A 20,511-nucleotide genomic window follows, 5' to 3' on the forward strand; every position below is an offset into this window, starting at 1 on the left:
ACGGTCGAGGTGGTACGGTGTTTTTACGAGTGCTTACGGGGCGGCCGTTAACGCGCGTCGAGCGGCAATTAAAGACGCCGCCGCGTCCGTCAGCTGCGTGTACTGGTCCAACAGATGTTCCCCCGGCTGGAAGATTCCGGGTCCACGATCCGTGTTGTTCCAGCGTGCGGTAAGCGCGCCCGCTAACGGTAACGAGTGTCATTTGCGAGCAGGCTGATCGTGCCGTGATCATTGTCGTCCGTAGTTTGTGGCGCAGTTAAATCACCAAGCCGCGAAACATTAGTGCCCCACGGGAAAATGAGGAGATCCTGTTCGTTCTCCATCTCAAGGTAGGATATCTTCCTTCCTTTTTTTTCTCTTTTTTTTTTCTTTTACTACGTAGTTTCTTTTTCCTTTTCTTTTTGTTTCCATCTTTATCGGATCGGATCATCCTTTTTCATTTCGTATCGTTTTGCAAATGATAAATTTCTCCCTTTGGGCGCCGATCTATCTATCTATTTATCTATCTATCGCGTGGCCCCCTCGCGTGAATTTTAATGGCACGGGGGGTAATTTGAAACTGTGACTGACTCGCGCGAGAGAGGAATCCCGTCGGGCGTTTTCTCTTGGAATTCTACAGAGAGGAGACAAGAGGAGAACTCGCGTAGGTGGATCTTTAGTGAGCTTTAACCGACTGTTTATTGTCCGTGGTAACGGCGAGTTTATCGCCGATGTTTTCGTGCACGACTTCAAAAGTCGTCTTTGCCGATTTATTGTCGCAGGGGTGATGTAATCTGTTTTCTTTTTCTTTTTTCGATTTTTTTGTTTTTCGAAGAGGAATGTGAATATTTGTCGCTTGTGCGAATATAATTCTTATGAGGCTTAATAAATATTGGTTGGAAATAGGGCAGGATAGGACAGGATGATGTAAAATGTATTAAAAGAGATGAAAGTGATGATGCGTTTTTTAAATAAAAAATAAATCAATATGGATTCATAATTCAAGCATAGTCCATATCTCCAATTGATAATTATCTTTTTAAAATAATTATCTTTGCAAAAAAAGAATATAAATCTTCTTTTTGTATTTTCATCAAAAGTATATTTGAAAAATATAATACATTAGTTCAAAGAATGCTTCTTTCTTTTGATTCGTTTTTTCGATTTTCTCTCTAAGCTTTTTCAATCTTCGCATTCTCTATCATATATAAAAAGAAAAAGAAAAAAGAAGAAATACTAAATTCCAAACGCCAATAATGAAATGTTTTATTCCCACGAGAACAGCCTTAAAATTCTCATCATGAAAAATCGATTTACAAAGGCAATCGCGTCGAAACAACAACCCGATTCATCTTGGCACGTATCGCCAAGGAACGCGATTTTCTTTTCTTTTTTCGAACTTCGAATCCTGTCCGTCAAAGAAGCTAAATATATTCACTTGAACGCGCAATGTGATTAATGCACGGTGTCGTACTGTTTTGGATGATTTTCTTCTTACGCAATCTTGTGGAATGCGGATGCCACGAAATATAATATCCACGAGAGACAGGGATGAAATTTCTTTTCGTCCTGTAATTAGCTGGCACGAGGAGCGCACTCGAAACGAAATCTCTGACGACACAAAATTGAAAAAAAGCTTTATCTCTTTAACGTGAGATGTTACAGAGTTTTGATAATTCGTTTAATTTTCTTTTTTCATTTTTGTTTGAATCGTTCTTGTGATAACGTGTTGAATAAAACATTGTATTATCAGTGTTTTAAATTTAGGATTATCAGGATTTGTTCTTTGTGATAGAATACGTAAAGATTGAAGAAGCTCAAAAAGGGGGGGGGGGAGGAATTCTCGATTGAAAGTATGAATTATATTTTTGATATTTTTGCATATATATATGTTTTTTATATCGAGAGTAATAGTTCGTACATATCTATTAAAATGATTTTTGATTATTTTTTATTCGAAGGAGGATGGATTATCGTGTCACGGAAGAAGGAAAGACGTAAAAATGTGCGGACCAGAGATAAAAATAATATTGAATTTTGTGTTTTGAATCGAGTATTAATATAGATATCGTGTCAACCGATCTGGTATGTTATTTTTTTAGAGGATTTATGTTTAACGATACTATGTTTTGATTAAAATATAACATTTCACGTGGTTTTTATTTTAGTTTGATTTTAATGTATTGCCAATCGAATGTGTTAAATGTTATAAGTTTTTTTTTATTCACGTAGAATATATGCAAGAAATTGTGAAAAAATAATATAATAGGGAATACAATTTTTTTTTAACGAAAATCAAATTATTTTAAACAAAAATAAAACATTCTATAATTAAAAATGGATAGAAATGGATAAAATGGATATTGTCAAATTATTAACCTATGAATTCTATTATATGATTAATGAAATATTACGATAAAGAATTATGATGATCTACGCTTAATTATTAATTCTATTCATTCTCATGATGACTAATATGTTAAACAGTTTTTTAATTAATAAGTCAGAATAATAATAAAAATTCTGATTAATAAATTCTACAAAATTTTTTATTTATTATTAAATCCACATATTCTACCTTTACATAAATACAAAATAGAAGTTCAATAATTTTTTTGATAATTCGAATCGATATTCATTAAATTTCCGTTAAAAAATAACAGATGCTTGTTATTCCCCGTATCATCTCAATAAAATCTCATGATCTTTCGAATTCCAATTCCAATCTCACTCTAACTATTTAAAAAAAGGAAGAAAAGACGAAAACACAGTCGTATCTTCCATTCACATTACGTCGCGAAATAAAGGAACCAGGAAGCTCGGATTCTCGTTAAACGATCCAACTTTTATCGTCGTTCCTTTTTTAACCCGAACGGCGAAAAAGCTGTAAATCGTTCCGTTTACTCGACTCTGCTTTTACGACCTACATTTTCGTTCGAGGAGCGCAGAGGGTGCTCACGGGGTTGCTGTCGAGGAAACGAGGCGAAATCTGTAACGCTTGGCCCTGGTATTCGCGAAGGCTGTAGATAATTTGGTCGGTAAACGACAAGAATCGACCCACGTTTTGACCAAACGTGGAACGATACACGACGATTCACTCGCCAGTGGAAAGCAATGTTGCCACATCCGTGTTCGAACACCAATCTTTCTTGTTTACGATGTACGAATAAGATTTTAATTTTTTTCAATAATAAAAACTAAACTCATAAGAAACTCATAATTTTTCTCGTTTGGATTATAAAACGAATCTTGATACGTAAATATTATATACTTATTGGGTATATTATATTATATTATAGTATATTATATATATATATATATACTATATATACTATATATACTATAATATATATAATAATATAGTATATATTATATATTATAATATATTATAATATAATACATATTATAAGTATATACTTATTTCGTTATTTTCATTGTTTTATTAATTATTTTTTTCATTTTTAGAAAATTAGAATATTTAACACATTTTGCCATTTGCCATTGTTGCCACTGTTGCCATTGTTGAAGCATTATCGACTTAGCATGTGAATACATAGTCAAAAGAAATACCTTTGACACTTAATTTAATATCATGTACTGATATATTGATAATTTATCTACAAAATCAGAAATAGACACGGCATGTTAATAAGAAATAATGGCATCAATGAAAAAAATTATTTCTGGAATTCAGTGGCGAGAGAATCAGAATTTGTGCGTAATATCTAATAATGCTGTGGATCAAGACCGAAAATGGTCATCTTTGAAAGAGTTTATTCTATTTTGACGTAAGAATAGGTATATAGAGTGAGACAATATTACTCGCGTTTGTTTTCGTTAAACGTGCTTGTTAGAGAATAGCCTTTGATATTTCCTAAAGTTTTGCTGAGAAATGGTGGGAATAGCGATCAGGTCACTTTTTGAAGGCGAATGCGATGCATTCTGAAATGCGAGGCATTACTGTTCATTTCACTCGAAATGAATCGTTTGGTGCTGTGCGAGAAAACAACATCGAACTGTGACGAGCAATGGCCACTTTGAAACCGGATGCATATGTAACTTTGCATACGTGACAAGCGACAGTTTGGTTACTTAAAACTAACGCGATCAAAGAAACACGTGCCACGTCTAGAACGTGTCGACAAAGATGTTTCCCCGTCACAAGCGTTCGTTTTCTATTGGCCTGAAAAGCTTCTTCGTGGAAGCTGCTCGAATTGGGTAAAAGGAGATTCTGATTATGGTATTTTTGACTTTGGTTATGATCATAATAGGAAGCTTTCAATAATATTGAAATTGTTGTGGATATCGGCTTTACTAATTGAAGGGGGACCAGTGATTTTTAGAATATATGATTTCTTAAAAAGTTTCTATCAAATTTATTCTTTCGAATATTTTATTAATATTTGAATATATAAAAATTGTAATAATTTTTATAATAATATGTTATAAAAAATTTGTAATAACGTAACAAACAAGTTAACTCGCATCTTTAAATTTAAAAAAGGGAATATATTTGTGATATCTTCTAGTAAAGATATATCATTGGATCAAAAAGTTTTCTTTCAATATACAAAAAAAATTTTATGTGTATACTTAAATATCGTAGAAATCATGTTTTTCCATCCAAAGAATGTATTTGATCCCAGACTTTTAAAGATTATTCCTCTATTTTATCTGGTTACATCAAACGAGACTTTCTGAAATAAAAACGCGGAATATTAAAAGGAATATATAGTACATTTCAGTAATTTTATTTCATGTTACTGTTTAAAGATAACCATAGAAAACATTGATGTATCGTGATACATAGTATCGTAAAACATTGTGTACACTATTACATGTCCAAAATCAATTGCCCGCTCAAGGCCAGTACTTCCACCATGAAATGACGTCACAAGTGACCCTTTCCTGAACACACTCAATATTCCGAAAATACGAATTGAACTTCAATATACGATGCACTCAAAAACTTGTACCTTTAAATTTACGTATATATATATTTTTTTTTTCTTTCTCAAAATAAAAGAGAAATTTGACATTGTGTTAGATCATTTTACAAGAATATTTTTTTTTCACAAGATGAAATATATTTTCTACTATCTTTTACAATTGATTTGTCATCTATTTCTAAAAAATTTTTCCTTCTTTAATTCAAAATCAAAATTAAACTGTTATCAATATATAAAATATTAAAGTATTCCCCTTTAGTCCATTAAAATTAAAGATCGATGTTTCATGTTTTTTTTCTTTTGTAAAAATCAAACTAACCTCATTAAAATTTATAGATTTCTGTTCTTGACCTTTTATTACTTTTATTACTTTTCGACTTTTTAATCCCACTGTCACAAAAAGTTTCAATCAATTCAATTCTGTAAGAAGTCCATAACACAGAAACATATTTAACAAAATGTAGATACAACGTTTTATAAAACTGATTAAATGATATAGGGATAAAATGGTCGCAGTGATATTTTGTAGCATACTATTTCTTCTCACTCGCATGTTACGTCTTCTCATCTTAACGGTCGATTTCCAACTTACTTCCGCTCGTTCGTGTTTAACGAAACCGGCCTACTGCCACACTGCTGCCAACCTTATCACATACTTGTTGCCAACTGATCGATTTGATTAAAATTTATTCAATTTTTTGTCTCTATCCCCTGTGTTACTTTATTTGTAATTCTTCTGCCTATCTTCTATATTATATATAATATATTATTCTATACTATATATAATATATTATTGATAATTATTTGAAATTCTACGACAAAATAAATTTCTAACCAAACAACGAGCAAGCTAATCAAAATCTTTCAATTATTATTTCCCTTTTTTTCATCATCAGTTCGTAGATTTCCAAGATAACCAAAATTTATCGACATTCCATTGGTATCCTGAAAATTTCGAGTTTTCGAAAATCACGATTTTCCTTCCATGATCGCGAATATATCGTCGACACTATCATTCGGTGGAAATTTTCGAAAATTTCCACGTATGTCGTTGTAAATTCTCTTCGCGGGTTGGCCGATGCGTGTGGGGCGCTCACGCTCAGCTGTGCCAGCGCGAAAATCAATCAAAATTGGAACGTCATCGCGGAACGTCGGGCATGCGAATTCGCACGCGTGCGCGAGCCGCCGCCGTACGTTTCGTCGCCACGGCTTCGTCGTGTATCGCGCGAGCCATCGAGTTTCGATTTTGCGTTCTTTCTTGCGCCGGTTGGTCAGATTTTTCGTAATAACGTCACGTACACAACCGTGGACCACGTCGCCCGATGGATCAAAGAAGGAAGCTGGCTCCCAACGATTCGTGCTTTTAATTTAGCTCACGAACCATTTGGCTCCCGGCTGCCGCCGCGAACGTGTCCGGCGTTGTATCCTTAAACAAGAAATAGCAAGGGACTTGAAATTTCCAGCCTAGTTTCTTTCAAATTCTTCCCCGTTCTTCGAGGAGATTTGATTGTCACGGTTTCTTCGATACGTAACGATTATTGTAGCACGATTATTGGATTAGAATCAGATTTTATTGGATCGAACGAGAAAAATTTTTATTGTTAATGTGTACTCGAGGAATTTATTATTCCGTGTGCGTTGTTACTTTCTAATCGTGGATTATTTTTCCATACAGCATGTGCAGAAAAAAGTATCCACGCATTATTTATTTTTAACTTTTTGTATTTTAATATATTGATATATTGTGTAATTTAATAAATTAGAGCTTTTGTAATCTAACGATAGATAATAAATAATGGCTATTTTTTTTTTTTTTTTAGGATATTATGTCGAGTTACGAAATGTAATGTATTATGATAAATTGATAAAATTTAGCGTTTAATTACGATATTAATAAAATAAAATGTTGAAACTTATATAAAAGCTTAATTTAAATTATCACAATTTTGTTTATGTAATATTTACCAATTCAAAAAATAATGAAATAAAGATTGAGATTTTTTGAAATTTTTACGTAAATTAATTTCAATTAATAAATATCAAAATAAATAACCAAAATATAGTATAAACTACATTCTTTTCAATATAATATACTTCTATATAATAACAGTAAAATTTTCACTTCATGTTATAGAATATATATATTATTTAATGTAAAATATTAAAGCTTCGTTCAAAAAATAAAAATCTTTATAAAATCTCGTAAATATCATCTCTACCAATGATTTTTAAAATGCAAAAGTGAAAGCAACGAAGACAAGTGATATAATTATTATAATCTATGCAATTATGAATATTTGCTATGAATTATCGATTACTCGTTGCTCAATATTGCAAACTTTAACTTCGTTTTCAGACACGTGCGAAAATATCGAAACGATGTCATTGACACGTGCTTGTGCCTTTTCGCCACATTTTTACCATTGGACAGCCGTCTGACCATTCCATCACTTTTTGAACAGTCTTCTTTGACAGTTAGAAACGAATCTTTTTCGCGAGAAAGCATTCGAATTTAACTCTTTGCTCACTGAGTTTATTTTTAAACGAAGGAAAAAAATAAAAACAAAAAAAAAAAGAAAGAAAGAAAATTCGAAAGGAAAATATTGAATATTGAATATTTGATATTCACGCAAATAAATCGAATTGATATAAGTATCATCTCACATAGCTCACGGTACAGTTGACATTTTCTTTATCAAGTCATGTTTTATGGGCCTTTCTCCACGATTCTTCACTTCCTTTCTCATAACCGCGCCAGAATTGAATATAGATGATACGTATCGCGATTCTCGTTTCGCTGAGTTGCAGCTGCAACCAACTATACCCGTATTTTTGCCTCAATATTTCTGATAATATCGAAGAGCTTCAATCAAGGAGATATAACGATAGATGGTTTTTGGCACGATGTCGTGTCTGCAAGGAAAGTATCTTTCGACGAGTAAATTAGTTTCGTTTATTTATTTCCATTCCATTCACTATCTTCCTGATACGTATACATATGTATATATATATAATATGAATTTACGACAAAGAAATGTAAGAAAAATTGTGTGCTGCCAATAAATGAGGAATGTATAAATAAATTATTATAGTTGTGTAATGAGGATATTAAATGGAAAATTCTTAGTTCTTTTTTTAATAACAAAGATTATTAATCTTACATAATCTTTCATTCATTCATTTAGATTTTAAAATTTTTAATAAGTTATTGAAAAATCTCAGTTTCCATTTCATGAAAGAATAGAAAAATTTTAGTGTATAGAAATCATAATTATTCGTAATCATTTCTATTTTCATTTCATTCATATTTTGTTTATTTATTGTAATTAAAAAAGATTTATAAAGTGAGTCATCATATAAAATTCTCTGCTATAAATATCAAATATCTGATTTTTTAAAATAATGTTTTAATTTTTGTAGGATCCAACTTTACTTTCGAGTATTAAGAACATGAATTAAATAACTATTAAACAACTATTCCTTGGAAACATATTCCTTGGAAGTATATCTATTTTCTAAAATTCGTATATTAAATTTTAGGATTATAATAGATTTTAGACAAAAGATGACTGAATATAACAATAATTGATGAAATAAGACAGTGCAGTATTCTGATTAACAAAGTTCTCAAGATTGCAGCAATTATTTTTTTTTTCTTATTCTAATTTTCAAATAACAAATAAGAGAGAAAATCGCTGATTGATAAAATTAGAAAATTATTAATTAAAAAATTTGGTAACGATTCAAAAAAGATTGGAAAACAAAAGCTCTCGACAAATCAAATTCTCGAAACTTTAATCTCTAATAAGATTCAAATATGTTCTCCTCGATCTTTAATCACGATCTTTGGACTCGTTCGAGCTGGTCCAAAGTCGAGCTACCTTCGTCTCGAGGCCGTCGATCGTCGAGATACTGATCGAACGAAGCGTTTGCCATCTTCCATCATCGTGATGCACTCGCTTCGCAGCTGTTCTCTCGACAAGAGAAGACAGAGTTAATCGAGGGCCTCCGTTACGCAAATACGCCCGCGACGTACCTATGTTTAGTCGGTTTCGAACCGGCGCCGATTAGAATCGTATTTTCGGGCTGGAACGTGGACAACTAGGCACTTTTGATATATGTCTCACGACGTTGAAGAATGACGTACGCCCCGCGTTCGACTCGACTCGATTGTTCAACGCTGTTCGTCAACTTAATAAATGGCGACTCTGTTAGCACCATGGTTTTTTTTTTTTTTGATCTTCGTTAATGATATTGGTGATGGAAAGCATGTACAAAAGCGATGATTTTTGTGATGAAATGTGTTGAAAGCGAATGAAGAAAATTGTTTTTGTGAAATTTTGAAACAAATTTGTGAAAATGATTTTATTGTATAATGTACAAAAATTCTAAACATGGGAAAAATCTTTTGAAACTTAAAAAAATCTCGAATTCGTGAAATTGTTTTTGTATTAATCCTCGAAATTATGATAAAGAATGATAATTTACATAAAAAACGAAATTTTTCACAAAAGAAAAAGAATATCTATTTATTATTACCTGTTATTGGTTAATTATGAACTTGAGTTTGAAGAATTAAAATTTTAATTTTTAGCAAAATAAATGCTTTTTGAAAAAGAAGAAAAAAAATAAACATTCTGAATTTCTATAAAATTCTAACTTTTTTAATAAAAATTGAGATGTTATGAATAATGTTTTTAATAATTTAATAGCTTGGATAAAAATATTGGAAGAAATGTAAAATTCTTTTAATTATAATATTTATTGTTCATATAAAATGAGATATATTATAAAAATTATGAAAAATATACATAATAAAATAGTATGCATTACAATTTCAAGTTAATCAAGAATATGTAATTGTTATTCATTTAAATTCTAAAAATATATACAGATATATATATTATATATTTAAATAGATTCAAATAGTTCTTACTTCCAATGCAAATTTTTAATCAATCCAATAACATAATTTCTTTCCATATCTTGTAAATTTCTCTTTATGAAGATACTAATCATTCCAAATATTATAATTATATTATACTTTTTTATTATCTAATTAATTGATAAAGGACAAAAAATATCTAGTAATTGTACATAAAAGAAAGTGATAGATCAAAAATTTTGATTCTAGATTTTTAAATGTGCGTTAAATGTACAAAAAAGAAAAATGATGGTTCAATAATAATTAAACAGCTTATATTCTTACTCAAAATTTAGCAAAAAAGGTAAAAATATAGATTCATTTCTAACGAATCCTCTTTACATAGTCCTTCTCGATTCACACATCGAAACAAACCTATTCTTATCCGTAAAATTTCGACTCGAGGACTCCAACCCCGGTGTCAAGCATCCAATAAAGATAGGTGTTCCAATTCTGACTGAAAACCGGCCGCTCGTCAAAGGGAACCTTTGCGCGGCGTTCGAGGTGGTTGGCGGGCAGCCCTCGGGCCGATTCTAATTATCAAAGTCGGGAAAAATTACATAAACCGAGTCTTCTGTTCCTGCGGGACATCTGGAAAGTGGCGTGATTAACCGAAATGAGCGTTCACCCTACGTTCACCCTTCTGGCCGTTAGCGCTTCCTTTGAGAATAGCTTTTCCGCCCCGAAAAGGAAGGCGGCCGCGTCTTTTGACTTCCGGTGTTATCGTGGAGAAGTTCGTGGAGGACAAAAAGGAGATAGCGCGTTTAAAATTCCCCTCCTCTCGCGATTAAATTAAGAGCCTACCCCCCTTCTCATCGCCGACATTAATCTTCTTTTGCGTTCCTGGAAATCTTTATAACGATAGTTTTGTGTGTGTGTGTGTGTGTGTGTGTGTGTAAACTCGTTAGTCCTCTTTCGCATTCGTGTATTCACTATTCATGTGTGATGGATAAGGGTAAGGGATGATTTTAACAGAAAGAGAAATGCAACATTTAAATAAATATCTCGAAACGTATAATAGATATTAATGTAACACAAATTTTAAATATATGTGTGCAATAGATGCGTGATATGGAAAAATAATTTTTGTTATTAATTTAAAATTGTAATATAATTATTTATTTTTATAAATAATTGATTTTCTATTTTTTGAATATTTTTAATTTGGTTTTATTTAAAATGATTCTGATCATTATCTAGTAATTTTAATTAAATAAGTTCTGAAATATTGTTTAGAAGGATTATAATAATTAATAGAGAAAATTTGATAAAGAATATTTTTGCTAATTGCCAAATGAAAAATTGGTGTAATAATTGAACATATGAAATATATACATATATATATCAAAAAATGTATATCTTCATATATAAGTAAAATTATTATTATTTCAATTTCATTTATTATTATAATTTTTATTATTATAATTTGATTTTTTAATATTAAAATTGTATTATTTAAACACTTTCTTTGCTTTTTATTTTTTATTAATAATCTGAATATTACTTGACAAATAGTGAAACTGATTCAATATATTAGATAAGTAAATAACATTCTTCTATAAGAATTTTTATTTTTATTATAATAATTTTTATTCAGAGTCAAATTTAATATCTCTATCCATTGTATATGCTTACTTTCAAGCGATGATTCTCATGATTTCTTGTATTCTCAATTGCTTGTCGATAATTTTCTTAAATTAGAGGTTTATAAAAAATAGAAAAAAATAATAATATTGCATAAATTATTCGAATAAAAATAATGTTACTTAAGCGTATTAAATTAGTTAAATACGACGGTACATCGTATATGAATAAAAGAATGGTCGAATGCATATCATATAGACAAGTTTTGAGCTTACAAAATGGAAATATATAAGCTTCTTAGAAAGAAATTATTCAGCCAAAAAAATTTATTCAAGCTACGATGAATAGATCATGTACATATGTTAGACAAATGTGAGTTGTTTCAAAAACTTTTTTCGTTATTTGCATGAATGGTTTCAATTGTCAAGATTTGAGAAATATACACATTCTATTTTTTTATTGATTCTAGAACATTCTAACTAACGATATTAAGAAATTAAAGAATGTTACAAATTGAATTATAGATGAATTATTTTTTTTATGTTAGATGAAAGAATTAGATAATTTGATAAAAAAATTTGTTTTTTTGGCATTAAGAGCTATCTTGAATATTTTTCATACAAATTCAAGTCATTTTAACAGCATGAAGTAAGATCAGTAAGATGATATTTTAATATAAAGTGTATGAAATTTTATAAATGATAAAATATAATTGAAATAAATAAAAATGATTAATTTCGATACTTTGACAAAAACAATTTTATATTTTCCAATAATCTTTTGTTAATTAAAATATATATTTATAATATATCATTTCAATAATGTCTTGATATCTTCAAAAGATATATTGAAATCTTTTTTAAAACATTCTTTATTTCCTTAAATGTTGTATAATAAAGATATCTACATATCAAAATTTTGTAATAAATTAATAAATTTAATCTGATTATTAATAATAATATTACTAGTAATGATTTTATATAAAGCTTCTCTATGAAATTTCCTATAAAATTAATAATAATTAATTAATAATTAATTATTACAAAAATATTTAATGTATATTCTCAAATATTAGAAAACTATCGTTAGATGTGCTATGTTTTGTTTTGCCAAATTTTATATCAAAGTATTAGGAATGATAAAGTGTAGACAGGGACTATCAACCAGCCCAAGAGGTGTTAGCAGATAGCCTTCGTCCACCCTATTCACGTCTCAAGACCACTCCGATTATATTCGCGATATATCTGATAAGAAGTCAGAATGATAAATGAGCTTAAGCTACAGTTTCAGCGAGGTTTATATACATAGCTATCTCCAACTTTTGAAAGTTGCCTTCAGCGATATTTGATCCTTGCTGAATTCACAATTTGAGATATTTTTATCATTCCGTGTGCTCCATTAATTTTTACACAATTTACTGCAAAATTATATCGTGAACCATTTATTATAATTGTAAATTTAATAACTTATACAATTCGTATATCTCAAAATGATTTACATTATCTTAATTCTTAAGTTCTCAATACAGAATTGTATGGAAATAATTGTATAAGAATATGAATATTGAATCTATCGAGTAAGAAAAAATATGTATAAAAATTCTAGTTTTTGAAAAATTAAAATTATTGAAGGAATATACAGAAAAAATAATATATATTATTTTTTTACTATTTTTCAAGTTATTGTATAATTGTAATATGTAAATATACATTATTTTTCTGTGAAAGAAATAAAATAGAATATAAGGTAAACACCAAGGTAAAGATAAAATATTTTGCTCTCTTTTTAAATTTTTATATAAAGTATTTCGTTCACGATTTTTAAATATTTAAATAGAAAAAATGACTCGGAAATAAATCGGTTCAATAAATAATTAAAGTGAATTTTTATCATTTATTGTATTTTTTTAAAAAATCTTCAGCATGATACTGAAATTTGATCTAAATACCAGAAAAAATCGTCAAGCAATTACGAAGAAAAGATCAGAGCAAGATAACGTTTCAAGCAATCAATTCACGCGTTTAAAGTTGTGTAATGCACTTTCTCTGACAATGACTTTCAATGATTAATTCCAACGTGTTCCATTATTTCTTTAATTTCTTTAACCAACCTTGTCCTACAATCCTCGAATTACGTTAACCTACGTGTTATCTTTTATAATTATTTGATTTTAATCAGTCTTCACAGTTTTAATATTTCTCGAAGATTTAAAAACCCACGAGATTTTCTAACAAGAAGAATATTGTATCTATGATACCTGTTGACCTATACATAACTTTAAAATAAAACTTTCTTATAATACTGTAACTATAAGTTTCTTACAAAGTTAATGTGTCAAGAAATCCATTCTCTTAGTAATGGGATTTATAATCAATCAAAAAATCTCTGTACATTATATCTTGCATGCAAATTTATCTAAACAAAACTTTTGATTTTAATGAAAATTTGTGTATATATAATGAATAATTTTACGAATAAAATAATTATTTGTTTTTTCAAGAAAAATTTGTACAAAACAATTCTTTTATCTTCGATAAAACTTAATGAATAAACATTGAGCATAATTGGTTATATATATGAATCAATTATTTTTATTTGAAAAAAATCTGCACTTGAAGAAGATGAAATTACCATTCAAATTTTCAATACCTTTTTAAATATAATAATTCATCTCCTCAAAGAGATTTTCTGTCAATAAATAAATTGTTCCATATAATCCATTATGCTCTAAACTATACCACACTTTATACACTTTCATTAAAATTTTTAATTTAAATAAATTTTACAAAATAACATATGAACATTTTTTCGACTAATTACGACGATGCTTCAATCGGCCGCTTTGCAAGAAGATCAATCGCCAAGGCCGTCCAACCAAGGTAAAAGGAAAGGAAACGAATAAGGCTGAACACTAGCGATTATGGCGTAGCCCGATTCTAATGGCATAACTCGTTGACGAGATTATAATCAGCCAGCAGACATTAAAGCTGCAGGGTTCAACTTGGGTCGGCCCAAGAACTGCATCTCGACTGTACAAGCTCACGATGATGAGCACGCCATCATCGGGCGCGCATGCGCGTGTGCGCCTGTCTCGAGCGAAGATAACTGTTCTCGGTGGCTTTTGTGCATCGACCAAGGATCCTCCGGAACCGGCCGTTTGCGCGGGCTTTTCGTTAATCGCGTCAGCCCACTCGCCTTTGATCCGGGCTTACCCATAAACATCCTTTTATTGAGCCTTCGTTAGGGGGCATCGAGCGAAACTGCAGAGACGACATTGTACTCGGTGCACAAAGGATCGGTTGTAAAATAAGGAAAAAAGAAAAAGAAAAAGAAAAAGAAAGAGAAAAGAGAAGGAGATAAAGGGAAGGATAATGGAAGAGAGACGAGAGGCTAAGTTGAAAACGATGGAGAGGGGATTCGTCTCGCGTTTTGATTAAAAACTTTTCGAGGGCGTGTTCGGCTAAATAGCTCGTTAATTTCGGCTACCTACGAGCTCCACTCGGCCTATCGAATCTGGTTAATCTCGTTGGATGGAACGAGAAGAGGGGAGGGGGGGAGGTTGCATCAATTAAAGGAGAGCGAGAAAGAGAACGAGTGGCGTGAGTCGGAAGTTGGAAAGCGTAGATTTTGCGTTAAGTTTAAGTGATTAGATGATGATAATGAATTTTTGTACTGTCTTCAAAATGGCGAGATGGCGAAGAGCTATGTAGTTTCATAGAATCTGATTATCGAATTAGGATTATACTGGTGGAGAATTGTGTAAATTTGTAATTTTGTTTAAAATACGTTGAGAATCGACGAGCAAGAAATAAAATTAACCAATCTTTCTATTCTTTTGACTTCTTGAGCCAATTTTCGACAAATTTTAATAACTTTGTAAAATTCGAAATTTATCATTCATTATGCTAATTTATAATGATCAGTTGTAACAAATATGATATGAGTTATTAAGATTTTCTCTGTGATTTCGATTATTATATTAATCAGGAAACTCAAATTCACATATTACCTCTCTTTGATAATTGAAATTTTCACGATTATGTATCGTTATAACAATTTTATAATTGTAAATCATCTATATAAAAATAACTTTAATATAAAAATATATGTGTATACTTCAAAAGTTATCCATTTTAATATAATCCAATGTAAATGTAATTCTTTACATTTTCTTTTCTAATATTTTTGATTGTATTTATATTTAATTTTAAGATTTTAAAATTTTAAGATTTCCTATGATATCTGGCAGTACTTATAATTAAATTAAATGAAATTATGATTTAATATATTGAAAATAATATATTGAAATTAATAAAATAAAATAAATAATTTAATATAAAAAAATGTAAAATGCAATTATACAAAAATGAATTGGCAATTAATTATATCAATCATTTTTCATATAATATATTTTAATATCATATAGATTATTTCTTTCTCTGATATTTTTATAGTTTTTTCAATCACGATACATTTTTTTCTTTATTTTACATTTTTTAAAGAATTATTTTTATAGTTATTTTTATAGCCAATATATTATACGAAATAACAATCGGGAAATTTTTACATATTTATTAAATTCATCAGATTTATTTTTTAAATTATCATATCATAAGATTTTTCTCGAAAAGTTATTCCATTGTAATATTTAATATCGAAATTAGAATACATTTTAAGCATACATATTTTAATAACATTACTGAGGAATTGGATTTCTGTATAATATTCGAAATATTCATTTTATAATACTTAAATAAACCTAATTGTCTAAATCTTTTAATTATAACTTCTAAATTCAATTTGTATTTGCAATGAATAAAAAGTTTGTTAATTATGTTCCTCTAATTTATATCTTATTCTGTTTTTTAACAATTTTCTGTATATTATTTTGTGTAAATAAGATAAAGATTCTAGATAAACTAATAATTTAGTATAAGTAATAATCTAATATAAATAATAATCTATGTGTAAATAATTAGATATTTTATAGAATTGAATTCTCTAAAATATATTTATTTGATAAAATTTTGTTCATTTTTTATTTTTTTAGAGTTGATTCAGCCTAATTTCACACACGCATTATATATTTATATATTTTGTATATAATATATTGGAAGAAAATATAAATCCATAATTCTTTTGTGTTTTTCTTAACTTTTAATAGAAAATGAAAACTACCTCCTATCTTTATTTAATGATGTTTTAAAATTTATATTTATTCAACAATTTTCATTAAAATTTAAATTTATTCAACAAATTTTTTGAAAAATTATTTGAAAATTATTATTCTTATTGATTTTATAAATTTCTTTTCTATTAATTTGAAATGGATTATTTTTTATTATTAACAAATAGTGTCTCTTATAATATAAGAATGATTCTAAATAAAAAAAATTTAATAGTAACTAAGTAAGTAAAGAATTCTAAAAATCGTTTCATATGAATTTTTATAGAATTCCTAATATTCCTTATTTATAATATAAACTAATAACTTAAGAAAAACTTAAGAAAAAACTTTATAATTAACAATGTAATAAATATCGAAACGTCAAGAAAATTTTTTCTTTTTTTAAAATTTATTTAACAAAATTAATCAATTTCTTTTACTTTTAGAATCATAAAATTCTAATCTTTTCATTTTTCTTTCTATTCCATCTCTATATATCCTTCTTTAAAATTAACACGTTAAATTTCAACTCCGTATCATCCATCAAAAAGTAATCACACTTAATCAACCTAACATCTAAAATCCATAAATCTCTCGATCAATTTCATACTAATTTACCCATACGAATATATACATTTCTACCCCGACCGAAAGCTTCCTCGATCCTGTCCTCGTGCACAAAAACTTCACCGCTTCTCTAACAGATCCCTCAAAATTATTCCAAGAAAAACGATCCATCCATCCATCCATCCATCCATCCATCTCATTGGAATCGAGAATCTCCCGTTGGATGGAATCTGATTCGCGAGTTTTACGATTTCGTGCCTCGAGTTAACGCCACCCGGCTCGAAGAGATGAGGAAGAAGTTGTAAACCAGGAGCTTGAGCCGCGCGATAAAAACTTTCGAGGGCAGTACAGCTACGCGAGGCCCTATTTCCGTTCATTTCTCGTCCGGCAACAAACACCGGCCTTGGACGAGGACGAGGAAGAGGAGAAGGAGGAGAAGGAGAAAGAAGAGGAGGAGGAGAAGGAGGAGAAGGAGGAGAAGGAGGAGAAGGAGGAGAAAGAGGAGGAGGAGGAGAAGGAGGAGAAGGAGAAAGAGGAGGAGGAGGAGAAGGAGGAGAAAGAGGGGGAGGAGGAGGAGGAAATACGAAAGAGAGCGATGGCGACCGGTTCAAGGGGAGTAGGGAGGAGAGGGACAATGAAAAAGACGAACGTATAACAGCGAAACTTTTTCGTTTGTAACGTCGTTGCGCCTCGATTCCAGGGAATTGGACTGGTCCGCGCTTACCTGTAATCTCCCCCTCCTCCGCGCAAGCCCGCTTTGATTCCGGCTTTGTAATTTTCTAGCCTTCGAATCCTCGACGGTGGCGCCGCTCCGTAACGAGAATCGGGCGAAATTGATGAACGATTGAAGGAATTGGAACGATTAATCGAGTATTCTTTGCGTTGTTTCTTGGTTTTTACAGGTGGAGATGAATTGGCTAATTTTTCAGGAAATTGGTTTCTTCACTTTCTTGGTTGAACGGATTGGTGAGTGGAAATATGGATGGGATATTTGTCAAATGATTGTTGAGGTTTTTTTGATTAGTTGGTTTTGGTAATTGGTAATTCTTGAAATATTTAGTCTCGGGGATGAATAATGACGTTTAAATACACGAAATAAATCTCTACGAGAACGAGAACGAGTGTGTAATTTTTAAATATTATTTAAAAGTTCAGTGACCGTTTTATTTGTACATTCATTAAATTTATATTTCCATTTGAAATATTGTGAACATAAATTATACACTTATATGAAGCAATTTTTCAAGTTATATATTATATCATTCTACAATTCAATTCTTAAAGTTTCACTATTATTATTTAGTATAAGATATTCAAATTTAAATGCTTCATTACTACTCTGTTAAGATAACAAAATATCTTAATTAAAATTTTTATACAAAAATGTAATGTAAAAATTTAGGCATTAATTTCATACATTGCCCAAAAATAAATTACATACAATCCATTATATTTTACAACAAAATTTTCATTAAAATCAGTCAACAATTGACCGTATATGACATGTGTAAACAATAAAAGGGAATAATTGAAGAAAAATCGTTAAAAGCGTAATAAAAATCGAAACCAGCGATTCCCATTTTTTTAAAAGTAGAAAGCCCCTGTATACAATAGCTCAATAACAATAGCAATCAATCTTGTATCTTTACTAGCACGGCGCGATGAACAATACGATCAACAGAATCGCCTACTCTAAAAAGCGAGCAAGAAAAACGATGAATTTTTCTTTACACCCTCCATAAATCTCGTTTACGTTCACACCCTCTCCCCGGACATGAGAATGCACACGATCATTCCGCGAGGATTCGTTTCTCGCTCGTATTTATCTCGGGCTGAACGAATTTGGATCGTCATGGTGGCGCGAGGACAGGTGGGGGGGGGGGGAGAAGGGAAAGGCGGAAGCAGATTTTTATGAAGCAGATAATGGCGTCTGCAATTTAAATCTCAAGCAGAAGGAGGGGAAAAAAAGCTATAGAGTTCGGTTTAAGCCGAATGCGATGTTTCCGCTATGCGTATTGTTGAAGCGTATTCGTGGAAATGGAGGATGCGATAAGAACGATTGCATATGGGATGTTTTTGCATCCGGTATCGTTATATTAAGAAAAATTATGAACCTATGAACATTTTGTTATTGACTTGCATTTAGAATTTTGTAGTTTTAAGAAGCTTGAGGGAAGTCGAAATATATTTTTAAGTGGTTTTATTAATTTCGTTTATATCGTTAATATCGTTATCTTGATTCTTTTACGATTGTGAATTTATATTATAAATGGTAATAAGATCAAATATTTTCTTCTAAGTTGTTGTATGTAATAATAATTTGAATATTTCAAATTGAATATATTCTTTTTCTGTTTTGGATATAACATGAAATTGAAATTGTTTAATATGTATGATGTATTTGATTGACGTATGATGACACGTCTTGAGAGAAAAAGAATATATTTAGTTCCAAAAAAAACAAAATGTGTTACAAAAATTATTTAGAATTTGAAAAGTTGAACTGAATTGTCGAGTCACGTACACTTTTATTAAAATTAAATATATTCTCGTTAATATTTAATTTAATACTTTATTTGAAACATTTTTAACATCAGAAATATTTTATATATGTAAATAAAGTATTTGAACACAAAATGAAATTATTTAAATATTTATAAAACATTTTAAATAAATCTCTCCAATAAAAGTGCACGAAATAAATGTAATAGAACGTAATTGTGCGAACTGATTCGAAGATAATCTTTTCGGATAACTAATTTTTCAGATAATCAATGAGAAAATATCATAAATTTTATATAATATACTCGCAAGATAACTAAAAATAAACAATTTTAAACAAATTATAAACGCTTATTATTTAAAAGAAAATACATACAAAGGAAATACATTACAAAAAGAATTAATCGTTTTCAGATACCATCCTGGAATGTAAACATTTTCAGATAACCTTAATTAACTTTATCTAATTTAAATCCTATATCTACTCGTCTTGCGTTCGGATGATCGATTATTGGATAATCGAAATTCGAATAATTAACATTCGTAATCGACATTCTTCTTTAAACTACAAATATTTCATTCTTCTTCCCATTACCCTTGCTTCTCAATCTTTCCCCGTTTGTCCAACTTTTAACATCCGCCTAAAAGACCTTCGTAACCGCACAATACGTACGGCCTTAAAAAGAGTTCAACGGCAATAAATACAAGCTCTGGGAGGACTGGTGGAAAACAAGTCGTTTCGACCTGTGACCGCACGATCGACGGAAGATCAAACGCCCTCCATCAACTTCCGCTCAAGAAGCAACTCAAGTATACTCGCGCGCCACCCACGAGCAAAC

General features: G+C 30.1%; 1 protein-coding gene across 1 annotated transcript in view; it reads left to right on the forward strand.

Annotated features, from left to right (window-relative positions):
• The first annotated feature begins 262 nt into the window (after positions 1–262).
• LOC122720277 overlaps positions 263–20,511 on the forward strand; it is a 513,017-nt gene continuing 492,768 nt past the window's right edge. The window contains exon 1 of the mRNA XM_043946864.1: positions 263–329. The gene's annotated coding sequence lies outside the window, so the exon portion shown is untranslated. The remainder of the gene's footprint in view (positions 330–20,511) is intronic.

The sequence above is a fragment of the Apis laboriosa genome, unplaced genomic scaffold (assembly GCF_014066325.1).
Source record: "Apis laboriosa isolate Shangri-la unplaced genomic scaffold, ASM1406632v1 scaffold122_cov146, whole genome shotgun sequence".
Lineage (NCBI taxonomy): Eukaryota > Metazoa > Arthropoda > Insecta > Hymenoptera > Apidae > Apis > Apis laboriosa.